The sequence below is a fragment of the Rhineura floridana genome, chromosome 8 (assembly GCF_030035675.1).
Source record: "Rhineura floridana isolate rRhiFlo1 chromosome 8, rRhiFlo1.hap2, whole genome shotgun sequence".
NCBI lineage: Eukaryota > Metazoa > Chordata > Lepidosauria > Squamata > Rhineuridae > Rhineura > Rhineura floridana.
Genome location: NC_084487.1, coordinates 87304104 through 87330308, shown reverse-complemented (window position 1 = coordinate 87330308; position 26205 = coordinate 87304104). Strand labels below are relative to the sequence as shown.

The 26205-nt window shown below is 40.5% G+C and overlaps 1 protein-coding gene across 9 annotated transcripts in view; it reads right to left on the bottom strand.

The window, feature by feature from the left end:
• The window catches only part of FOXP2 (forkhead box P2), a 655565-nt gene that overhangs the window by 571191 nt on the left and 58169 nt on the right, over positions 1-26205 (bottom strand). For 7 of the 9 annotated variants that reach the window (XM_061640035.1, XM_061640027.1, XM_061640028.1 and 4 more), the window contains exons 2-3: positions 9842-9972; positions 9677-9741 (exon numbers count right to left, since the gene is read on the bottom strand). The gene's annotated coding sequence lies outside the window, so the exon portion shown is untranslated. The remainder of the gene's footprint in view (positions 1-9676; positions 9742-9841; positions 9973-26205) is intronic. The other 2 variants (XM_061640029.1, XM_061640026.1) reach the window with 1 other exon arrangement.

The following is a 26205-nucleotide window of genomic DNA, read 5'->3' as shown; positions in this document are numbered from 1 at the left end:
GTTTTAATTTTAATTGTAGCTGCTCATCCCACAGTTTAGTAATGGCGCCCTTGTTCTTACGGCCTAGATTTAAGGCTTCCTCTGATGTTGTGACTAAGGATGTGATTGTGGTTGTCACTGATTTAATTTCCCCTTTAAGGGGGTCTATCACCTCCCACCATTGTCTTGATAAACCCAGTTTTATTTCTTCTTTCAGTTGGTTAACTGTTTGCCATTCCCCCATTAATTCCTGTTTAAATTGCATGAACATAGCTCTCATTGAGTCTTCATCATCTTTACAAGGCTTTTGATTCTTATGCAGCATCATGCCTCTATCAGCCTCAGCGTCTGTCGCCAGCAGAGAGCGCTTTTTTCCAGGAGTCTGGTGAGTATTGTGGTGTTTTTCAGATTTTCAGGAAGACTGAGTCCAGGGCTGGCTCCAGGAATGCCGGGGCCCTTGGGCATCAGCTTGCCCTGGGCCCCCGGCATGTGTGTGTGCGCGCACATGCACACACGCGGGACTCCCACACCCACCTACCTGTCTGCTGTCTTTTACCATTGCCCTTAACGAAGATGATGGTCGCGGTTTCCCTAAGTGGATGACGCCTCCACCACCATCTTTGTTGATAGCATGTGTGCGTGCTGCGTGCGTGCATCTCTGCCATCAACTAAGATGGTGACGGGCTTCAGTACCCTAAGAATGCATCAACCTACAAAGATAATAATGTAAAATTTGGAGCGGATTTTTTGGGGAAAAATCTGTGCCGATGACAGCTGCAACCTGACAGAAGAAATCAGTGCCACTCCGAAATGACAGCAGATTGTCGGACTGACTTGAAATCCAGTACTAAGTCTGATTTAGCGGATATCCTCCCCCAACCCTAGTCATGAGTGTTATTAGGTTAAAAAACTCCCCTTCCTACACAGGAATGTTTCAGATGATGTGGAAATGGAAAAGGATATATATTCCCCTTTTCATTCTTGAACCTCCCTATGAGGCCTGACCACACTACAAAGCTCTTGTTCCAGGATGGCTGAAGCTCCAAAACAGAAACATCCCAATTAGGGGATGGGGATACACTACAACACTGTGTTGCAGGTCACACTTGTCTGTATCAATTCCTATTCAAACTAGAAACTGTGCTATTTACAAAACTAACAAAATTAACATACTTCATTTTTGCTTCATAGGCGTATTTTAGAAATGTGCAGTCCAAAGGATGAATATTATACAGCCACAAGAGTGGCTGTATACTATAGCCAGCATGGATTTTTCACATTCCTCCATGTTAAATTAAAAATACCCCATGCCATTCTGATGCTTTCCATAAGCTCATTTCAAAACAAAGCCTTACAAGACTTATAGTCCTGAACTCAGAAACGCTTGCTTAACAACCCTGTCAATTTTCACGGCGATACACAAAACAGTCAGAGAGAATCGAGAGTTTAAAGTCTAAAAAGAGAAAAAAACAGGGCCCTTTTGGACTTTTTTCTCTGAGAATTCTCATATTATGTTGAAATTCATTAAAAATCAGCCATGTTCACAGAGTACCTGTAATACTAATACTGACCTTGCCCCATACTCTGACCATCTTCTGCAGTTTAAAAGTTTAAAAAATGCCTGGCTGATTTTAATTAATTTAATAAATTTTGCATTGAACTGAATGATAGTGTCGGGCATGCTCAGTAAGAACCAACTGTCAGTGTTCTAAAAGCCAGACTCACAGCTGCTTGGCTTGGCTAATCAGGAGACCACACACACACCAGACTTTGATTTCAGTGAGACAGTCATGGCTTCCCCCAAAGAATCCTGGGAAGTGTAGTTTGTGAAGGGTGCTGAGAGGAGACTCCTATTCCACTGACAGAGTGGCCAGAGTGGTTTAACAGTCAGCCACTCTGATTGAAGCGCTGTGAGGGGAACAAGGCGTCTCCTAGCAACTCTCAACACCCTTCACTAACTACACTTCCAAGGATTCTTTGAGAGAAGCCATGACTGTCCAAAGTGAAATAAAGGCCTGGTGTGAATATGGTCAGGGACAGCTTTGGTTTAAATTTGGGTGGGAGGCTACATGTGCCTGCTGTAGAATAAAAAGGTGGGGGAAACACAAGCAATGATACTGTTCATAATGTTTTCCTTTTGCTATCTCTGCTATCTTTTTGGCGCCTTTGGAAGTCTTTTCCTCTTTCAACAAGCCTTTTAAGTTGAGACCTATCCCAGTCCGCGTCTGTGTTAGAATTGCTTTTAATATGTTTTCTTTAATAATATGTTTTTAATCCTTTTTTTTTAAAAAAATGTTTTTAAAGCTTTTTCAAAAATGTTTTTAACGTCATTTTAATGTATTTTAAGTCCGTTTTAACGTGCTTTTATTGTTTCTGTTTGTCACCCTGGGCTACTGCTGGGAGGAAGGGCAGGATATAAATCAAATAATAAATTAATAAATAAAGGAAAGGAAAGGAGCTTCCCTTCTGCCCAGTACCCAGCCACCCAATCCCCTCCCCCTCCCCTCCCTGTCCCTCCCACAGATCAGCGTTGGACTATGACCTGGGAGACCAGGGTTTGAATCCCCACACAGCCATGAAGCTCACTGGGCGACCTTGGGCCAGGCACTGCCTCTCAGCCTCAGAGGAAGGCAATGGTAAAACCACCTCTGAATACCGTTTGCCATGAAAACCCTATTCATAGGGTCAACATAAGTCAGGATTGACTTGAAGGCAGTCCATTTCCATTTTCATACATGATTGCACAGAAATAAATCCCACTGAACTCAAAAAGTATGCAAACGATCAAACCAACCCTCCCTTCTCCTCCCTCCTATCCCCTCCCTCTTACCTCCCTCTTCCTTTGCCCCTCCCTTCTCATCCCCATCCCCTTCCAATCCCCTCCTTCCCCTCCCCCCTCCTCCCCCTCCCCTTCCTTCTCCCCATGGTCAGTTTTACCTATCGTAAGCATGATTGCATGGAAGTAAATACCATTGAACTCTATCAGCTCTATAACATTATCTTGACCCATCCCAGTCTGGCTTCAGGCCTGGTTATGGGACTGAATTGGCCTTGGTCGCCCTGATGGATGACCTTTATCGGGAGAAGGACAGGGGGAGTGCGACCCTGTTGTTCTTACTTGATCTATCAGCAGCTTTTGATACCATTGGCCATGGTATCCTTCTGGACCGACTTGATGAGATGGGTATTGGAGGAACTGTTTTACAGTGGTTCTGAACCTATCTCCAGGGTCGTTCTCAGAGAATAGCATTGGGTGACTGTCTTTCGGCCCCCTGGCAGTTGTGCTGTGGGGTGCCGCAGGGTACCATCTTGTCCCCCATGGGTTTAACATCTATATGAAGCACTTGGGAGCAGTCATCAGGAGATTTGGGGCGAGGTGTCAGCAGTATGCTGATGATACTCAGCTCTATTTCTCCATAACATCTGAATCGGGAGAGGCCATCCAAGCCCTGGACCACTGCCTGGACTCAGTGGTGGGCTGGATAAGAGCCAATAAACGGAGTCTGAATCCTAGCAAGACGGAGGTGCTGTGGGTTGGTGGTTCCCGAGTTCGGATAATTGGTCAGTTGCCTGCTTTGGATGGGGTTGTACTCCTTCTGAAACAGCAGGTCCGTAGCCTGGGGGTGCTCCTGGATCCATCTTTATCGCTAAAGGCCCAGGTGACCTCAGTGGCTAGGAGTGCCTTTTACCAGCTTCAGGTGGTGAGACAGCTGTGGCCGTTTCTGGACCGGGATAGTCTAACCACTGTTGTCCACGCACTGGTAACCTGTAGGCTGGATTACTATAATGCACTCTATGTGGGGCTGCCCTTGAGGTTGGTCCAGAAGCTGCAGCTGGTGCAAAATGCACCAGCGAGACTGTTCACTGGAGCAGGGAATCGCCAACATGTCACCCCGCCACTGAAAGTATTGCACTGGCTGCCCATTTGCTACCAGGCCAAGTTCAAGGTTCTAGTTTTGATGTACAAAGTCCTATACAGCTCGGGACCACGATACCTGAAAGACCGTCTTACCCCTTATATGCCCAGTTGATCACTGCGCTGTGCAGGTGAGGGCCTCCTGCAGATAACATCTTATCTGGAGGTTCGTTCTACACAATATAGAAAATGGACCTTTAGAGTGGCGGCACCTACCCTGTAGAATTCCCTCCCTTTGAATATCAGGCAGGCACCATCTCTGCTATGTTTTCAGCGCCTTCTGAAGACTTTCCTCTTACAACAAGCTTTTTAAGTTGAGACCCATCCCAGTCTGCATCTGTGTTAGAATTGTTTAATATGTTTTTAATAATGTTTTAACCCTTTCTAAAAAGTTTTTTTAATGTTTTTAATGCTGTTTTGTTTTAATGTATTTTAAGATCTGTTTTTATGATGTTTTAAAGTGTTTTAGTGCTTTGTTTGCTGCCCTAGGCTCCTGGCTGGGAAGAAGGGCGGGATACAAATTAAATAAATAAATAAATAAATAAGCATGCAAATGATCAAACCTCCCCTCCCCCTTCCTTTGCCCCCTCCAATACGCTCCTTCCCCCTCCCCCATGGTCAGTTTTTCCTATCCTAACCATGATTGCATATGCTTAAGTCCCACTGGACTCAATAAGCATGCAAATGATCACACCTGCTTTTTTCCCTCCTTCCCCTCTCCTCTACCTTCCTCCTCCCCTCCTCTCTTCCTCCTCCCCTGCCCACTCCATCCCTCCCTCCCTCCCCCCCGGTCGGTTTTACCCATCCTAAGCATGATTGCATGGGAGTAAATCGCACTGAATTCAATAAATACGCAAATGATCAAACCTGTCCTTCTCCTCCCCTCCCCATCCTGCCTGCTCCCCTCCCAGTCCTTCCCTCTGTGTTTCCTCCCCTCCCTCCTCCTCCTCCTCTCCTTCCCATCCCCTATGGTCAGTTTCACCTATCCTAAGCATGATTGCAGGGGAGTAAATCCCACTGAACTCAATAAGCATGCAAATGATCAATCCAATCAATCAATCAATTGCTTTATTTGCTTTCAGCCATAAGCCATTGCATAGCGAACTATAAACATTAAAACAATAAAATGCATTTACAACCAGACAACATACAGTTACGTACCAGGGTTTAGTGGGTTTGTGACTTAACATGTTTGGCTCTAAACTTTTTGGCAGCAAGAGCAAAATTGGCCACCGCAGTTGTAATTGTATTGTGCTTATCTGCCAAGAGGTCCCCTATTAAGAGATCAGGGGTGGACCCTTCCCTAGAAATAATTAAAGGCTCCAGAAATTTATGTCCCGGGCTATTATACAATGGGCACATTAACATATAATGGACAAGGTCCTCTGGCACATTAAGTCCACAGATACAGTATCGTTCCTCTTTCGGGGTTCCCTTGTATCTGCCCTCCAGAAAAGCTGTGGGCATCATCTGAAATCTAATTTCAGTAAAAGCTCTACGTAGAGTTGCATGAGTTAACATAGTAAAATATGGAGGAATGGCATGGTTTACTTTGAAAAGGGCGAACCACCGTGAAAAGGGAGACGCCACTATGGAAGCCCTATCTTGATCCTCATCAAAGTTGAAAACCCAGTTGCGAAGTTCCAGAGGGGAGAAGGTTAAAAGATTTCTAGATGGAAGATTGTAAAAATCCAATAATGCTCTAGTGGTTTGTGCCCAACCCCCAGTCTGGAGTTGCTCTTGCCAACGAAGTTTGACGATAGAGAGATCATCCAGCATTAAATTTTTTCTCCAAAACCTTAAGGCAGCTAGGTCAATTTTAGCTGACAATGATGGAAGACCTATTTCAGCTCTTGAATGAGCAGATGGGGACCCACAAAATCTGCCTCATGAAAGAGTTTTGAAGGGGCTTCAAGACTAACTTTGAGCGAATGACCCTGAAGTTCTGACCCATAAAGAATTTTAGGTAGGGCTTTAGCAGTGAAGATTTTCAGCATGGGTATAATTAGCTGCCCCCCACGAGTGTAAAAAAACTTTTTCATCTGGCTAAGGACTCTTGCAGCTATTAATTTGGTAACTTCAAGCTGGGGCTTCCACGAGAGATTGGCGTTGAAAGTTATGCCAAGATATTTAAAAGTCTGGACTTGCTCTAACGATTTCCCATTCAGTGTCCAGTTTGTTTTGGTCTTCCTAAATTTCCCTCAAACCATGATTTTAGATTTTAATTGGTTGACTTGTAAATGCTGGGCGTGGCAATACTCTTCTAATCGTATTAGCATTCTTTTTAAACCTATTTTGTTTAAAGATAGAAGGACCAAGTCGTTGCCATATAAAAGGGATGCAATTTTTTTTGTCCCCGCTGAGGGGGAAAAAAAGTTGGGAGCGGCCAATGCTGGAATAATATCATTTATAAAATAATTAAAAAGGAAAGGGGCCAATATGCATCCTTGTTTTACACCTTTCATAGCGGGGATTTCACAGGAAAGGGCACCATTCTTGCCAAGACGCACTCGCAAAAGATTGGATTGGTGGAGGGCTCTAATTAACCACATGAGTCTTTTATCTATATTAGTTTTCCCCAACTTGTGCCACAGCAATTCCCTATCCACCGAATCAAAAGCTGAAGCAAAGTATATGAATGCCACATAGAGCGATGCTCTTGGGCCTGTTAAAGTCTTTGATATTAAATGCTGTAGGATGAAAGCTTGGTCTACAGTACTCCTACCCTTCCTGAAACCCGCCTGTTCCTGGTGGATAATTGAATTCTTAAGATCCCATTCCATAAGTTTGTTTAGTAGGAAACGCCCATAGAGTTTGGCGGTGACATCTAAAAGGCTGATGGGTCTATAATTACTGGTGACGGGTCCCCTTTCTTAAAAATAGGCACTATTATGCTGGTGCGCCATCCCTGAGGGAAGGCGTCCGTAGCATTAATGTGTGTAAATAGAGTGGCCAAAAGGGGACCCCACCAGGAAATTTCAGCCAAAAAGATCTACGGAGGCAGCATATCTTCCCCCGGGGCTTTATTTGTGCGGAGAGACAAAATCAAGTCCACTATCTCCGCACTGGAGACTGGGGGCCACGGCAGGAAGGTTGACAAATCGTCTGAGGGCAGGGCTGGTGAAATTGACACAGTCCCAAAAATAACACTAAAATGTGAGACCCAAGTTTCGGGTAAAACTGGGGGAATGGGGACAAAATAATTTTGGTCAAACCCCTGTACGATTTTCCAGAATTCAGGGTCATTGCCTTGGAGTAGAGCCTGCCCCAAGGCTCTCCAATTGTTTAAAAAGAAAGCCTGTTTTTTTTCCTTGAGCAGCCTTTTATATTCCCTCTTCAATGTGAATAATAGAAGAATAGCTTCATCTGAGTTGCTACGCCGTGTGATTCTGATTTGGGCGCCTAATTCTCGCTTCTTTTCTCAGCATTCCCTATCGAAGCATGAATTGGGGCCTCCTAAGCATGCAAATGATCAATCCATTCTCAGCAAACTTGCACAAGATCCTATTTCTTACCTCCCAGATTAAAAAGCAGGGAAATTCACTAATAGACAAAAAAACCTTGCAGTTTAAGAATGTACCTATAGCCAACAGATATTTTTATCAAACTTTAAAAAGCAGGGAAATTGGGCAGCTATAGTGAATGCAACAGGGGAGCAGGAGACCTGACCTCCTCTCTGAGATATTGGACCGCCCTACAAATTTGTCAGAATGCAAACACTATTTGGGTTGGTCTTTCACAGTCCAATCCACTTGCTGTGTAGCTTGGAAGAATTTGGTAACATGTGCCTCTTGAGCATATGCTGAGTGGTGGCAACACCTGCAATCAGCCCAAATAATAGAAAGAAGACATGTGCTGTGCTGATCTTGTTTTAGCAGGGAGGAAGCAACATTATTAAGACATTTGATATAGTTCAGATGGTCACTTTAAATATGTCTGATTTACTTTGCAATTTTAGTGAAGTTTCCTATAGGAAATCATTTTCTTTTGTTTCTATTTCTGTGAATATGTGAAGTACAGCAACACTTGGCAAAATTTACACTAAAAAGCTCCAAACACAATTGTGGAATAATGTCACTGACTTCTGGAGAATAATCTCCAGTGGACCTCAGGAGTGTCTCAATTTGCACAAGATAAAACAGTGGGAGGTGAAATATATTCTAGCAAAATTCTAGGTGTGCTCTATGTTTTTAATTGACTGTGCCCACTTTGCCTTAAATAAAGTGGTTGAAACATAGCAGGCTGAAAACATGCATCTTTCCAACAGCTAAGAGTCATTGCTGAAGTAGCAACATATTGTAATCAGTCTGATCTTACATCGAACTGCTGTTTCAGATTCAACTGTTAATGCACCCAAAATAGAAATAGAACATAACCTCCAATTTGAAACACAAAAGGCTGTCTTCACCATCATATGACAGTGACCAATAAAAAGGCTTTGAAATTAATAAAATAAATTTGACACAGATTTCTAGGATGATTAATGAAGGAAATAAAATTTTCTAGATTATATTATCTGTAGAAACATTAATAACACAGGAAAGAAGCAAAGTAAGAAGAACACCAATAAACATACAAAAATATAATTATCTTTGGAGATGGCAGGTGTTGCCACCACTCACCATATGCTCAGAGGCACATGTTACCAAATTCTTCCAAGCTACACAACAAGTGGATTGGACTGCGAAAGACCAACCCAAATTGTGTTTGCATTCTGACAAATTTGTAGGGCAGTCCAATATATCTGAGAGGAGGTCAGGTCTCCTGCTCCCCTGGTGCATTCACTATAGCTGCCCAATTCCCCTGCTTTTTAAAGTTCGATAGAAATATCTGTGGGCTATAGGTATGTTCTTAAACCGCAAGATTTTTTGCCTGTTAGTGAATATAAGTACTATGTTCAAATGTTATGGACTTGCTGCATTATTTTGAGACACCCACTATGTCTCAGCCTCAGTACTTTCATCTATAAAATGGATATCCCTGAAGTGGGTATGGCGAGAACAAATTTATATTATATTATTTTATATTATTTTATATTATTTTATATTATATTATATTATATTATATTATATTATACTTCTCTCCCTACTGATTGGGTTGCAATGTTTGGTTTTAGTTCAGATTAGGAAATGAAAATGCAAGTCCTCTCTTTATGTAATCTAAAATGTTCCATTAGGAGCAAAACATTGTAACTAATGAGACACAGATTACTGAAAGTCAAGAGAAGCAGTGTTCTGGATAAGATGAAGGTTTCAGCACCAGTGATCACCAACAAAGTAAATTAAACCATTTCCCCTTTCCAGTGCCCACATCTTCACCTACAGACCTGGGCTTATTGCCAAGCATAATATTAATATTCTCTTGTGGAAAAGGTGTGAAAATGTGCCAATATAAAGTGCAGGCAAAATTATTTGCTCCCTCCAGCTTTCTAGTAGGGATTAGCTGTGATCCAGAAGAGGTGTGAATACATCTCACCTGCCCCCCTCCTCTGCCTTCACATTCTGCTTTTAACTTGAGACGTCTCCTGAACATTTTGCACATTCTGGTATTAAAATCATTTGTCCTATCCCAAGTAGCAAACCTCCACAGGACATTTTTCTGCTCAGCTGGAATTTCTCCTCCCCACTCAGACGAAGGAGCAGGCACATATTCAATCCACTCCTTTATCTGAGAAGATGATAATAGCTAGGAGTGAATGTGGGAAGGGGGCACAAAAAGCACATCAAGGACAGACTGCCCAGCATTCTGGGATCACCAGTGTTGGTTAGTATGCATCTCTACCTGCTGCTTCCTGTCTTTTCCAACTGGCAAAGAAAATTGCTGACTCATTCATAGGTGAGAGAGAGCTAGTAAGAAAATCAAGGGAGTGAGGGTTACACTTTGAACACACTGTAGACAATATACAGTACTCAAAACTAGCTAAGAAAGATTTACTCAAACACTTACATTTCTTTTGGCTCTTCTTTTCTCCTATTTTTGCGAGAGGGCTTCGTTTCTTTTTGCTTGTAATAGTTGTTCCTCAAACACTTGGCTCTCAGAAAGTTAGAAATTAAGTCCTTTCAGACACAGTGCATTATCTGCATGACAAAGAACAGGGAAACGTTTAGATCTGATAGCCTATGTTTCATACTAAACTGTTCCTGTGGGTTTTTTAAACCATTCCCTGGTCGCTTTCATTTATTACAGAAAAGTATACTTGTGTATTTATGCAATGTATTAAGTTGAGGAATAAAGGACATATTTTGCCAAATCAGAATCAAGACAGACAAGTAAATTAATTCTGTCCTGACGAATATTAATAGACATTTTAACATAGCACCACTCTGCTGAGAAAACTAAATTTGCTTCCTCTAAGATTTTAATCCTAACTCTGTCTTGGAATAGTGATGATCTAACTCTGTCCCAAGAACTCCAAAATCACCCTGGAACGCATGTATTACAAGATTTAGAAATATCTGGGCTCAAAACATACCGAAAGCATAAGATTAAAAGTCCCAAACTAGAAAATTGCATAGCATATCAAAAATCCCTCAAATTTTGTCCGCTACTGCCTTCAGTCCTTTTATCCAATGTACCACTTACTCCATACTCAAACCATCATATACACTCACCTACAAATCATATATTATTCCATTGGTTGTTAATAAGGAAACTTCTACAACTGTTATACCAATTAGTATATAGGTCTCTCACTCACCAAGGGACTACCACTCACTAACTCCTTGCCAACCATTCTGAAACTTAATACAAATACCAAGCTTCTCCCATGATTCACTCTCTAAATGTCCTTTCTGAACAAAAAATTTTAAAAAATAAAACTTACACAAAACAAAAGGTAGAATACATAATGGAATAAAGCAACACTCTGATCTCAAATCAACAACAACTTAGGCACAGCTCTTGGGAAGTCACTGCAGTAATCCACATGTCAACAGCTTCTTTTTCAGGCCCAGGAGAACTGGAATGTTTTGATCAGTCTGAAGTGCTGATCTGCCAACAATCATAAGGTGTGTAGGGTGGCTCCACTGTTGTTCCCCCACCCTCAGCAAGAAAGAAAGCCTTTTGTTGTATTTTTTATAAACCTAGGAGGATAGGCAAGTCCTGGGAAACCTGAGGCACACATTTGTTAATGGTGGTAAGGCAGAGATGGGTCAATTCTTTTTTCTCCATGTTCGTGATTGTATACAATCAAATCTGAAATCTGAGATTTCACATTTACAGCTTATGAGTATCATCAGCATCTTCACTTCCTACATTGAGCAAGAAATTGGACTTGATGGCCCCATAGGCCCCTTCCAACCCTGCTATGATTCTATGGCCACCACCATTTTACATCATTATTCTCCCCTCTGATACCAAACTTGCCTACAAGTTTGAAACAAAAATGCAACCTCCCCCTAAAAAAGTTAGTTGGTTGTTTAGGTACACAGAAATATATTAGTAAATTAAAAAACTAACTACAAGACCTTGTACTCAGTAGCTTTCAGGACCCACAGAATGTTGAGGAAAACATTCAGATGACGAAAGGGAGTGGGGGAAGAGAGTGGTTTGGGCCCCAAAAGCTTACAATATCTTGGAGGGACAACTGCAGTCAATCAAACGTGTGTGCCTCCCATGCTTTACAAGGACATTTCAGAGGTGCAGGTAGGGAAAAAAGTGTGCTATGATCTCTACCCCTCCCCATAAAAAATAAGGCAATAAAGTCCTCATATTTAGTGTTGGCAGCCAGACCCAAACCCAAACTCTTTAGCACTAGGTAGCAGAGCAAGAAAAACTTTCAGTATGGTGAAGGAAGAGATGAAATATGTCTTTTCCCCTTTCTTCTGAAATCTTCCACATCTGCAAGCCCTAAACAGCACTACAACATTTCTGCCATTAGCCCACTGCAGTCCTGAACAGGAACACTAGTTAGGGGGTGAGTATACACTGCAACATTTTGTTGTAGTTCCTCATTTATCTTATCTGATACCAAACTTCAATGATTTTGTGCCTATGAATATGGCAAAAAACTGGGACCACTCACAGAAAATGTAGTGGTTTCAATATATGTGGGGGACTCCCCACACATACAGAAATATAAAAGTGTGTAATATTTAAAAAGAGGGGGGACAAACACAGCCTGAGGAGTGTTCATGTTTACTGTCCTCTAGGAACCATGGAATGTTGAGACTATCAGTCAGGGTGAGGGGATGAAAAAACAATGGGAGAAGATGACTTGATCAAGGTCCCAAGGGCATGGCAGCAGTGGGGAACCTCCAGCCTGCAGGCCCAATTCAGCCCACCAGACTTCTCCAAATGGTCCATAAGGCCATTTATAGCAAACTCCACCCATCTATCATGTTAATCATTGCTATCTGCCCTGCCACTTTCCAGGAGTAAGATTTAAAGTTTTACTTATTTTGCATACAATTTATCCTAAGATGAAGAGGGAATTGATGAAAACTTTACATAAAATATGTAATCAGTATGTTAAAAAACTATGTAAAAAAATTGCTTCTTCCTTTTTTCTTTTGGCCTTTTATCCAGTCCACATTTCCCTCTGGTCCCACAAACCATCAGTTTGAATCCCAATTTGAATCCAGTCCTCAGACTAAGTGAATCCCCACCACTACTGCACAGTACTCTTGAGGGATGCTGAGGATGGGGCATACATTCTGTGAAGAACACATCTACCAATCCTTAAAGCACACATACAAATATAGATCTCAGGGCAGATGAGTAGGAAGGTACTAATCTAGCCCAATTTCAGCATAATTAAGTCACATCCACACCATACATTTAAAGCACATGATTTCCCCCAAAGAATCCTGGGAAATGTAGTTTATTAAGGGTGCTGGGAATTGTAGCTCTGTGAGGGATAAGATACAGTTCCTGGGATTCTTTAGGGGAAGCCATGTACTTTAAATATGTTTAAATGTATGGTGTGCACTATTGCACTATGGTAGGAAATTCAACAAATCAATCATCACTCCCTCTACAGCCCATGACTCCTCACAACCTGCCAATTTGTATACTTTTATTATTAAAAACATATGATAACTTTTCAGATTCTCTTCTAATCACTCAGAATTGATTGTTCCAATGCAAGGTTATTGGTGGTGTTCCTCCTGTAAACTAACGTACGCTTAAGGAAAACATACCAAAGGAATATTCTTTCATAGGTGATTCAAAATGAAGATACAGTAACTAGCTTTAAACACCTCTTAAAGACATAATTGTTTATCCAAGCTTTCCTGGACTCCTATTCTTAACTTGTCAATCATTTTTCTTTTTGTTTACCACTCAGTTTTATCTATGGTATATAGATTTATTGTTTTTATTTTGCTTTTTTAGACATTTTATTTCATTATCTTTTTATATGAATTGATATTAATTTATTTTGTTTATGCAAACTACTTGGAGATATCTTCTTTATGTTAAGTGGTATATAGATTTTATAAACAAGTAAAGGTTAATTTTTATGCACACTGGTCAACGTTTGCATTCTCTTGGTCAACAAACTTTGAAAATAAACATGGGGGTTGGCGTGGTGTTCAACACATATGCACAGATCAATGTATATTCCTTTAGGGAAGCCTTTTGAACTGTCAAAGAATGACTGATTGACATCAGGAACAAATATCTTCTGCTGTCTTAGAACAGAATGTCATTTATAGAAAAATCTACATTAATTCATTCTATCCATGCCTACTGCATGTATCAAAGGGTCACTCATAATATGCTATATGACAAACGCATGTGGAAAACATCTTGGAGTATTAATGAACTGGATGTCACTGTTAAGAATGTTTGTTTTAATAGGATTTTTTTTTAAAGTAAATTAGCATCTTAATCCACAAGTAAATTTAAAGTTTGTCCAGCCCATTTGTATCCATTCCATATTTTATTTATTTAAAATTATACAACTCAACAATAATGGAAAGAGTGATGTATGACTTGTAGAAAGCATCTAGAATTTTGCAGAGGTAATGATATCTACAAGTTTTGCTACAGATACTAGCAGATTAACAATCCTATACATTTCTACTCAGACATAAACCCCAGTTAAGACTTGCTTGCAAGTAAGTATGCACAAGTAGAGATATAAAATGTCTGGAAATTTTGAAGCCATGGCAAAAAACAACACTTTTTTTCAGAAAAAATTGAAATTTGGGGGGAAATTGAAAAAATGCAATATTAGCACTTTTTACAGATTGAACGTCACTTTGTTACTTCAGAAACATCAAATGTAATTATGTACAAGTTGGTTTGGCATAAAATTATCACATTTGATATATTTAAAGTATATTTTATTCAAACAATTATTACAAATCGAATTTAGTTTTTAAAATTTTTACTTTTTTTGTAACAAATGGATCTACAAGATCCTGAGCTGTAAGGAACACCTGAACCGTAAGGAATGTCTTTCATTTTGCCAGTTTATGAGGATCAGTCAATTTTTAAAAAACAGAAGAAACCATCAACATTAATAACAAAGAAAATTATGTATGTCTCCGCTAGTCCTCCACACTGTCAAGCAGGCATAAAGCATCCATTTCCATAAAAAGAAGTGAGAAAAGGGGTGGGCAAAAAACAGTGAGACATTTTATTCATCATACTAAAATAAAACATTCCATAATCCTTTTTTTTTCTTTTTTTTCAATTTTTTGGAAAAAACAAAACAAAAAAGGCTTTGGGAAAAAAACTGTTTTTTTCCAGGCCTTCACATCTCTGTGCATAAGACTGTAGCCTAAGTAATGCAGGATATACTGAACATGCCATTCATATAGGACAGAATGTTCTATCTTCTTCATTTTCCTATAGTATATACATTGGCCTGGTTTACAAGACACACTTAGCAAAACAGTGACAGCATGTGGACTCCAGAACAGAACTCACACTTTGCTCCTACCCAATCCTTTTTGCTGCTGCACTATCCCATGCTAAGGCAGTGTGTTACCAATGTATCAATGGCTACCAATGAATAGGTAATTGCCAAGAAAATCCAACACAGCCACATTCATTTTCAAAAGAAGAAACTTCCCCAAATGAAGGCACTGTTACAGGGAATTTGAAAGGGAAAGTTCAGCAGGTCAATTCACTCCAAAATGCTTGGAAGTTATTCAAAACCACAATAGAAGCTCAGCTGGAATATATACCACATATCATAAATGTTACCACCAAGGCCAAAAGGATGACAGTGTGGTTAACAAGTAGAGACAAGGAAGCTATCAGAGGCAAGAAAGCTTCTTTCAGAAAATGGAAGACTTGTCCAAATGAGGAGAACAAAAAGGAACACAAACTATTACAGTTCATTAGATACAAAATCAAAGTTTGAGAAACAACAGAGTCTCAGTATTGTTCCATGTCAGTCTCTCTTGCCCAAGTATATGAGGGGCCACCTAAAATGAAAGTTCAACCCATTCTTGTCCTGACTGGTGAAAGTCAGTTGTAACATTTTGGGTCCCTTATTGTCCGAGCTTGTTGTCTTTCATTCAGGAAAATTGCCAACTAGCCTCAAATCTGCAGTCATTCTGCCCCAGTTCAGAAAAATATAATTCAGATAAGATTCTACAACCAGCTACTGCCCTGTCTCCAGCTTTCCTCTTTAAGCAAGCCCAAGTTTACTAAAATCGTATTTCAATAACCTTAACCCCTTCTTTTTAAATGTTTTTCTTACTCAAATATACTCAATATGAGAAGCTCACCAATATAAGACTTCTAATTACTTCATTTCTTACCCACACTAACATTTCATGCTTGTATATCTTTTAGTGTATTGTTTTAACAAAAAACAAGGTTTTGTTACTTAGTAAATATATATATATACATAATGCAGAATCACTAGGAAATAACAGAATTCAAAATTCAAGAAGGCCCACTTATTATATTCTATATTTTTAAACAGTTGCTTAGATATTAATCTTTTTCCTTTGCCCCGAAGAGGTTAAAAGAAAATCTTTAGGGAAAAAATACCTTATCTGCATTTCTTTTACAATTCAGTAAACACAACAGTATTTCCTAAATGTTACCTATTCAGTGCTTTGGTTTATAATCTAGACATTATTGCTTTGGTAGTATTTAAGACTCCTTGTAACATGCTTGCTGTTTTTAAGTAAACCAGGCTAAATCTTGACCAGATAAATTAGCAAAGAATGCAGTAAAAGCTGTAATAAAAAGAACTTTATCCTCCAAACCTTCAAGTTGCTGTTAAATGAGATTTCTTTGAAATGCAGATCAGTTGAACTAGATTAGTGAATTTTAGCTCCTGTCAACATCATAACAAAATACAAATACAATTGTTCACTGGCCTTATCTCCATGCTTCCATCTGCTGCCTTGTTATTTACTTTCCTTGATTTACTATGCAGATCTAAATAAGGCACATCAAGGAGGGCTTACAACACAATGGCTTCTTAAGCTTTACATCAAGGTATTTGAAACTGAAGCCCTGAAAGAGCTGCCATCAAAGACATATCTCTAATGAACTTCCATATCAGAAACGGTTTGGTATTTAATACTGCTGTGAAAAGAAAAAGCTACAAATCAGAATGGCCTATGAAGGAAAATGCCTGCAAATCTTGATGAGATTAACACCTACCAGAATTAATAACCCAATAAAAAATGATAGCTAGTTGCTTGAAGAGTTAAACTTCCAACCCCTGCACAAATAATGCTTTGTGTCAGAATGTAAAAAAAAATAAAAATCAGTTGACAAGGTTAAAAGGTAAGGGTAGAATGTCCTCCCTTTCCCCAACAAAAGCTCTAAATGCAGCTTTTTTTGCTTCCTATTCCATTAAGATATTGTTGACAAACCAAAGCTCAAATAATTAATGTAGTCAACAGCACTACCACATTACCTTCTATGTCATCAGAATCCTACAGTATCTGGGCAGGGTGGGGGGAAAGAGAGAATAGCAACAATTTAAGCTGAAATGATAGCATGTATTATTTGTTCATCATTTTTTAAACCATTTTCATCATCTCCCCCACAAGGATCTATAGCAGTTTGGGGTAAAACAAAGAAAAAGAACATCTTGTCATTCTGCTTATAAACAAATCCTGGAATGTCATTTCTATACAACACTGTAATAATTCCATTCACAAAACAAATATATACACACAATGCAATATTTAAACAAGGAAACAAGTTGACTTCTCCATTTTTCCTGCCTTCTTTCTCAATATATCCTACAAAGATTTAAATAGTTTAAAAGAATTTTGACATGAGTTCCAAAACACAAACACTACTCTTAGGTGATCGGAATACACTGCAACACTGTGTTGCAGGTCACACTTGTCTGTATCAATTCCTAATCAAAATAGAAACTGTCCTATTTACAAAACTGTCAATGATTACAAGATGTTACTAATATAGCCATTTCTTTTACTATGCATTACAGCCTATAAACACATCACACTTTCACCCCCCTTTCCTTGAAGAAACCATTTCAATCATTTATGTCCTTCTATAACAAGAGAAGATCCCACAAGCATGTTCTGTACTACGGATCAATCAGCTCCAAACCAAAGTAGATGTGTTATAGCTCTTGTGCCTGGGAATCACGCTGGAGGCTCATCAGATGATGAAAACTAAAGTATGCTGTGCATGGCTGCCCCACATGGCATCCGTTAGCTTCTGGGCATGTCAAACTTCACAACTATCCTACAGTCAATGACAGCAGACAGCAAACATCTTCCCTTTTCTTCTTGCCTCCAAACATATACTTGACTCTCTACCCTTCCTCAAGATTGCAGGCAGTCTTCCAGAATAAAAGTCCCAAAACAGAAGCCGTATCCCATGGCTATACGCTACAGAAATCACATATGTCTTATTGCCCATTTTGTTCATTTTGCATGGTCCACGCTGCAGACTTCTTTACCAACTCAAGAGAGTGCTTATTTAATGAAATGACAAAACAACAGATTTGCATATGCATAAGCAGGTGCTGTAACAGGTTTGACTACTCTTGACCTAAAGCATGTAAAAGAGGCTCCTGAGCAGCAGCTCTCTCTCAGGTATTGTGGCTGAGATGGGCAGTCAAAACCCTGCCACCTGCAGTCTTGTTGCTTAGAAATGACAACCTGAACTGGTAACCAGATCTTGTATAACTAATCATCACAGCATCTTCATACATATGTTAAATTCCCAGAGTGAAAAAAAAGTTATCAACATGAAAAATCCACCAAAATACATGAAATATGCAAAAGGTAAATACTTTTATACTTAACTAAATGCCCAAGTAAGTTGACAGAAGGAGATGTTTTGTAGCTCACTGTTGCTGCAATGTAACGCCTGATGTACTATAGTGGTCTGACTGTCCATTTTATTCTGCCATATCTATTTTTATGTTCGTTAACACTCTTGGATTGATTTTAATGAAGAGCATGTTATAAATCACCTAAAAATAATAAAGTCAGTTGATATAATGAATGCACAAAATGTTGTCTGGCACAGAATGCTTCATTACACATTTAATACATACACTTTTTCACTGTATCAATCCCACAAAATAAGACACAAAATAGTTTGGTAACTTCTTGCATTCACTCTTGCATTACTATAATAATGCAACAAGAACCTTTTTTTGTTTTTTGTTGTTGTTTACTCAGGGCAGGTTCACCGGTTCAATTATATTAAAATTCATAGTTGTTCCTGTGTCTATTCTCTGTCACCACATACTGAGATATATATACGGGAGGACACTTTCAGGAACATACAAAGATATCACTACACAGAAAAGCCCTCCCACTACTGTTTTTTCAGGACATGCGCTATCAATGTAACATCAGAGATTCCTTGTGTCTCTCCTCACTGCCAGTCCCCTTTTCTAGATCATCCGGCTTTTCAAACAAATATTTGCAAGGACTGGGATACAAAGGGTTTGTACTATGTACATCACCTCATCATTTGAGGTTGTCACATCTCTGAATGTTTTATGATATAAACTGGGCAACATTCACCCCACCTAGTTTCAAAAATGGCAAATACATTCATTTCTTACTAGTTTTCTTAAAGGGGAGGGCTGCATTCCCTTACAACATTAGAGCACCTTTGTTATACTTCAGATCTGGATTTTAGTGGAGCAGCATCCTCAATATATGAATGCTTTATTAATAGGTCCATGGGCAATATTATGACTCTAAAGAAAATTCAATAATAGGCAAAAAACCTTGTGGTTTAAGAATGTACCTATAGCCAACAGATATTTCTATCAAATTTTAAAAAGCAGGGAAATTGGGCAGCTCTAGTGAATGCACCAGGTGAGCAGGAGACCTGACCTCCTCTCCAAGATATTGTACTGTCCTACAAATGTGTCAAAATGCAAACACAGTTTGGGTTGGTCTTTCATCCTGTGTCACTTGGAAGAATTTGGTAACATGTACCTCTGAGCATATGGTGAGTGGTGGCAACACCTGCCATCTCCAAAGATGGAGAATTACATTTGTTGGTAATTCTTACTTTCTTTGTTGGTGTTCTTCTTACTTTGCTTCTTTTCTGTGCTATCACTGTTTCTACAGAGAATCTAACCTAGAAAATTATATTTCTCTCATTATTCATCCTAGAAATCTGTGTCAAATTTATTTTTATTCATTTCAAAGCCTTTTTATTGGTCAATGCCATATGATGGTGAAGATAGTCTTTTGTGTGTCAAATTGGAGATTATGTTCTATTTCAGTTTTGGGTGCATTAATAGTTGAATCTGAAACTGCAGATTGATGCAAAATCAGACTGGTTACCATATGTTGCTACTTAAGCAATGACTCTAGCTGTTGGAAAAAATAAACTTGGCCTGCCCAAAGTGCATGTTTTCAGCCTGCTATGCTTAAACTAAAGGTGGGCATGGTCAATTAAAAGCATAGAGCACACCTAGAATTTTGCTAAAATATATTTCACCTCCCACTGTTTTATCTTGTGCAAACTGAGACACTCCTCATGTCCATTGAAAACTATTCTGCAGAACAGTCAGTGCCATTATTCCACAATTGTTTTTGGAGCTTTTTTTTTAGTGTTGCAAAGTGTTGCTGTACTTTACATATTCACAGAAACAGAAGCAAAAGAAATTGATTTACTGTAGGAAACTTCACTAAAATTGCAAAGTAAATCAGACATATTTAAAGTGACTATCTGAACTAAATCAACTGTTTCAATATTGTTGCTTCCTCCCTGCTAAAACAAGATCAGCACAGTACATGTCTTGTTTCTGTTATTTGGGCTGATTGCAGGTGTTGCCACCACTCAGCATATGCTCAGAGGCACATGTTACCAAATTCTTCCAAGCTACACAGAAAGTGGATTGGACTGTGAAAGACCAACCCAAATTGCGTTTATACAAATTTGTTGGGCAGTACAATATTTCAGAGAGGAGGTCAAGTCTCCTGCTCACCTGGTGCATTCATGAGAGTGGCCCAATTTCCCTGCTTTTTAAAGTTTGATAGAAATATGTATTGGCTATGGGTATATTCTTAAACTGCAAGGTTTTTTGCCTATTAGTGAATTCCTCTGCTTTTTAATCCGGGAGGTAAAAAATGGGATCCTGTGCAAGTTTACTAAGAATGGATCTATCATTTGCATGCTTATTGAGTTCAGTGGGATTTACTCCCCTACAATCATGCTTAGAATAGGTGAAACTGACCACAGGGGATGGGGAGGGGAGCAGGGAGGAGGGGGAGGAGGAGGAGGGGGGGGGAGGAGGAGGAGGGGGAGGAGGAGGAGGGGAGATATGGTCATTTGCATGTTTACTGAATTCAGTGGGTTTTACTCCTATGCAATCAAGCTTAGGAAAGGTAAAACACGGGGAGGGAGGCCTGGAGTGGGCAGAGGAGGAGGAAGAAGGAAGAGGAGAGGAAGGGAAGGGAAGAGGAAGGAAGAGGAGAGGGGAAGGAGGGTTAAGGCAGGTCTGATCATTTGCATGCTTACTGAGTTCCATGGGATTTACTCCTGTGCAATCAATGGCTAGGATAGGTAAAACTGACCATGGGGGAGGAAGAGGGGGAGGGAAGAGTAGAGAGAAGGAGGAAGGGAAGAGGGGAGCAGGAGGGGGAGGAGAAGGAGGGGATTGGAAGGGGAGGGGGAAGGAAGGGGCAAAATGGATGTGATGGGAGGGAGGGTAGGTTTGATTATGCGCATGCTTATTGAGTTCAATGGGATTTACTTCCGTGCAATCAGGATAGGTAAAAATGACCATGGGGGAGGGGAAGCAGGAGGGGGAAGGAGGAGGAGAGGGAGGGGAAGGAAGGGGCAAGATGGAAGGAATAGGAAGGGGAGGAGGGGAGGGCAGGTTTGATCATTTGCATGCCTTTTGACTTCAGTGGGATTTACTCCTGTGCAATCATGCTTAGGATAAGTGAAACTGACCTGAGGGAGGGGCAGGGACAGGAGGAGGAGAGTAGGAAGGGGAGGAAATTGGATGGTGGGTGAGCACTGGACAGAGGGGAAGCCTCTTTCCTTTCCGAAAGGAAAACATTGTGAACAGTATCATTCTTTTTCAGGGTTTTCCCCACCTTTTTATTCTACAGCAGGCACATGTAGCCTCCCACCCAAATTTAAACCAAACCTGTCCCTGGCCGCATTCACACCAGACCTTTATTTCACTTTAGATAGTCATGGCTTCTCCCAAAGAATCCTGGGAAGTGCAGTTAGTGAAGGGTGCTGAGAGTTGCTAGGAGATGCCCTGTTCCCTTCACAGAGCTTCAATCAGAGTGACTGACTGTTAAACCACTCTGGCCACTGGAGCTCCATCAGAGGAATAGGAGTCTCGTCACAGCCCCCCCCATCACAAACTACACTTCCCAGGATCCTTCGGGGGACGCTATGGCTGTCTAAAGTGAAATAAAGGTCTGCTGTGGGTGTGGCCTCCTGATTAGGCAAGCCCAGCAGCTGGGAGTCTGGCTTTTAGAACACTGACAGTTGGTTCCTACTGAGCATGCCCAGCCTGAACATCGAGTTCAATGCAAAATTTCTTAAATTAATTAAAAATCAGCCAGGCATTTTTTTAACTTTTAAACTGCAGAAGAAGAAGGTCAGAGTATGGGGCAAGGTCAGTAATAGGATTACAGGTATTCTGTGAACACGGCTGATTTTTAACGAATTTCAACAGATTATGAGAACTTTGACAGAAAAAAGTCCAAAAGGGGTCTGTTTTTTGCTCTCTTTTCACACTTTGAACTCTCAATTCTCTGACTGTTTTGTGTATCACCATGAAAATTTAGGTGGTTGTTAAGCAAGAGTTTCTGAGTTCAGGACTATAAGTTTGGTAAGGTTTTTTTTTTAAAAAAAATGAAGTTATGGGAAGCATCAGATGGGATCTGGTTTTTAGCAATATTTCAGACATAGTGGATCAATACTGATCCCATGATTGCAACCTCAGCGTGTTGCACATGGACCTGGTAGCCTTCCTGCTATCAGGTGCTAGAATGGAAATCTCTTTGCACTGGAAGACCGAGGGGGGGGGCTGGACTTGCTTTACATAATTTAGCAGGAGAGAGAGTGGGAGATAATATTGTCGGAGCAACTCACACAACACAGCTGTGAGGAACAGTAAGGAACCAATCCAATGAAGATAAATTTGATGTAATTTGGTTTCCCTTTTTGAGCTTTGTCAACCAGAATTCTTATATTATTCAGCTCCCAGTCTCACATGCTCCCAGTCTCACATGTTACACTATGTAGGGGTTCAGTCCTTATTGGGCAGTTAAATACATTGTAATCAGTGTTTGTTTTATCTAGTAGAAAATTATGAATGACATTTCTCTATGGGTATAATCTTCGTAACATTGTCCACTGATGTTTTTTATTTTTTTAAAAAAGTTTTATTTCAACAATAAAGAGAACAAATAACAAATTCCTTGTGTACCTATATTCACACCAGAAAGTTAACACTAGGAAAACAGCAGTAACCCCACAGTCTTTGGTGTGTTACAGGCCAGGGTAGTGACTAGTGTGTCGGATTTTGATCAGGGACATCAGAATTTCAATCCCCAATCAGCCAAGAAACTCATTGGATGAACCTTGGACAGTTAGTCTCTCTAAACCTAGCCTACCTCTCAGGACTGTTGTAAGTATAAAATGAGAATCCACTCTGACTCAAACAGTGAGATACAAATGTTTAAAAATAATAATTTTGAACAGACCATCAGACAGATGAAATTGCTAACAATATATGTAAGTTTTGCTCTACATATGGTTGAGCTATTTTTCTACTTTGCCCAGTAGAATATACTTTTAAAGAAATCTAATTATTTTTTATTTATTTGACAAAATTTGTATACCACCTGATTGTAAAAACCTCTAAGCAGTTTACAAAAACAGTAAAAATTAGCAATAAAACAAAAGAAGTAATTAAAAACATTTTAAAACAATTAAAACAGCAACTAACTAAAAAGATTAATACACATCAACATCTGTGTGTCTGGATAGACTTGCCTAAACAAAAAAGTTTTAAGCAGGTGCCAAGAAGAATACAGTGAAGGCGCCTGCCTCATCATCATCACCACTGTATCCACTCTTGAAGGATTCATCATTTAAAATGGAAACATAGCTCAACCATGAGTAGAACAGTTATTTATTAATCCATACAGTTATGGTCATTTAAGCAAGTTAGTGGTCTAATAATAAAAACACATTAATCATAGTATTCATCTAACTGTCACCAATGTACATGATGCTTTACAGAGAAATAAAACAACAGGTCCCAGGGCCAAGATACTTAGAGAATAAAATCTGACAAAAGGAGAGGGAGTGGTAAAGGTGTACTCAGTTCAGTTGCACATACTTGGATTGACTTTCAATAAGGAAAAGTATTAAGAGGCTGTGCCAAAGGTTTCAAGGGAAATGGTGGGGTTTGGAGGAGGCAAGTTGAAAAGAGGAGAGGGAGAAGGACAGCATCACAAAGCTTTCAAGTAGGCAGTTCCAGGCATAATTGCTCCAGGGGCAGGAAAAGAGGAAGGGCAGAATCAGTTGATGGAGTAGAAGTTAGAGCAGCATTTGCCAATGTGGTGCCCTCCACAGTTTTGGATTTCAAGTCCAATCAGTCCCAGCAGCATGGTCATATGATGCTGGGGTGATAGAAATTTAAGTCCAAAATATTGGCAAAGGATGAGTACAGGTAGTGTTGCATATGAGCATAAAAGACAGGGAGCAAAGGTAAGGATGAGGAATTTGTGTTGGATCCAGAATGGACAGTAATGCAGCACAGATATTTAAATGAGGGGAAATATATTATCAAAGTGAAATATATGCACATACGCATACACACACACACACACACACAATGACTCAGTTTAATTAATCTGATATATAAAGCTCTTTTAGAAGTATAATGTAACAAATGAAAAAGCCAACTTCGTTTCAAGTCATTAAGTATTCAAAGGATTTATACAGTAGGGCTCCACTCATACAGCAGGTTAGGTTCCAGACCCCCGCCGGAAAGCAAAAACCACTGAGAAGCAGATCACCTGTAGTGCAGGGGTCTAGAACCTAACCCACTGATCGTGCCAGAGTAGGAAAAGATCAGATCTTCCCCTCTTCGGGCACAATCAGCTCTAGCAGGAGTCTGATTGCGCCAGAAGAGGAGATCGGAGTGATCAGCTGGAGTGCGGGAGTCTAACCGCCCCCAAGGAGGAGAAGATCAGCTGTAGCATGCTACAGCTGATCTTCCCCTCCTCCGGCACGATCAGCTGGAATGCAGGAGTCTGATTGCCCTGGAGGTTCCAGAAAAGCAAATCAGCCGTAGCGCGGGGGTCTGGAATCTAACCCGCTGATCGTGCCGGAGGAGAAGATCAGCTGTAGCGTGGGGAGCTCCAGCCCCCCCTCCAGCTGATTGCCCCACTGGCTCCATATTAGCGGAATGCCGAGAAGCGGGGTACCAAGAAGCGGGGCCCTACTGTATATCTAATACAGCACACATTATAGCACTCTTCAGGAATTCTCTTCTATATGATCATAATCTCATGGAAGATGACACCGTAACAGAGTCTGCTGGTCCCTTAGCCCCACTTTCCACCCATCATCAGGGTTTTTTTTGGGGGGGGACCTATGTACAAAGAGCAGGATTCCTGCTTCCAAACTCTCCCCCCATAAGTGGATGGTGAGGGGTAGCCACAGCTGGCACAATTCTGCTGTCTTCCTCCACACTACTGCAATCATGTGGAAAAGAACACCTAAAGGAGTTTTCTTATTACCATCACATTATCCACACAGCTATGTTGTAAAAGCACTGGGAAACTACAACTGGTACAGAATGCATTGACCAGATTATTAACTGGGAATGACCTGTTTTAAGTTCTCCACTAGCCACTAGTACATTTCTGGGCTCAATTTAAAAGTGCTGGTTTTATCCTTTAAAGGTCTAAAAATGCTGGGAACCATCTCTCTAAAGTATGGGTCACCAACATGGTACCTGTGAATGCACATGCACCCACAGAGGCCTTCCCTGACACTTGCAAGTCCCCTCCCCATGCTGGAATTAGGCTTGAAAAAAGCATTTGTTGTACCCAATTATGCTTAGGCCCATTTCTCTCCCTCCATCACATCTTCAAGTAGCCGTCCAGTGGAGCTTTTTCATATTGTCAGAGGTCAACTCTAGGAAATGTAATTTTAGACCCTTCAGAAGCCCACTGTTAATTGTTTTCAAGGCACTTTGAGAGTAAAGCTGCTTGCCTTTATAGCAATGCTTGATGCCCATCCAAATCTACTGTAGTCCTAGTGAGGTGTCCAGTGCAACATCTGCTGACTTCTTGGGATCATTTTCAGTTGATGCGGCCTGATAATGTGGACAAGATGCTTGCGACAATGTAGGAAGCAAAGTGTCCTCTCAACCTTCTTGGCTTATTAAAGCTTGCCAAGGGGATAGGATCCAGGGTGTGGTCAATGCATCTTTGCGAGAGGGAGTGGTCCCAGCTGCCCTGAAAGAGGCAGTGCTCCAACCGCTCCTGAAAAAGCCCACCCGGGATCCATTGGTTCGTGACGACTACTGCCCAGTCTAAAATACCTCCTTTTAAGAAAAGGTGATTGAGAGGGTTGAGGTGCAGCAATTGCAAGTGCTCTTGGATGCAACAGATTATCTTGACCTATTCCAATCTGGATTCAGGTCTGCTTATGGGACTGAATCAGTCACCCTGATGGATGACCTTTATCAAGAGAAGGATAGGGAGAGTACGACCCTTTCTTGATCTCTCAGCAGCTTTTGATACTACTGACCATGGTATTCTTCTGAGCTGACTTGGTGAAATGGATATCAACAGCACTGTTTTACAGTGGCTCCAATCCAATCTCCAGGGTCATTTTCAGAGAATAGCATTGGGTGATTGTCTTTTGGCCATCTGGAAATT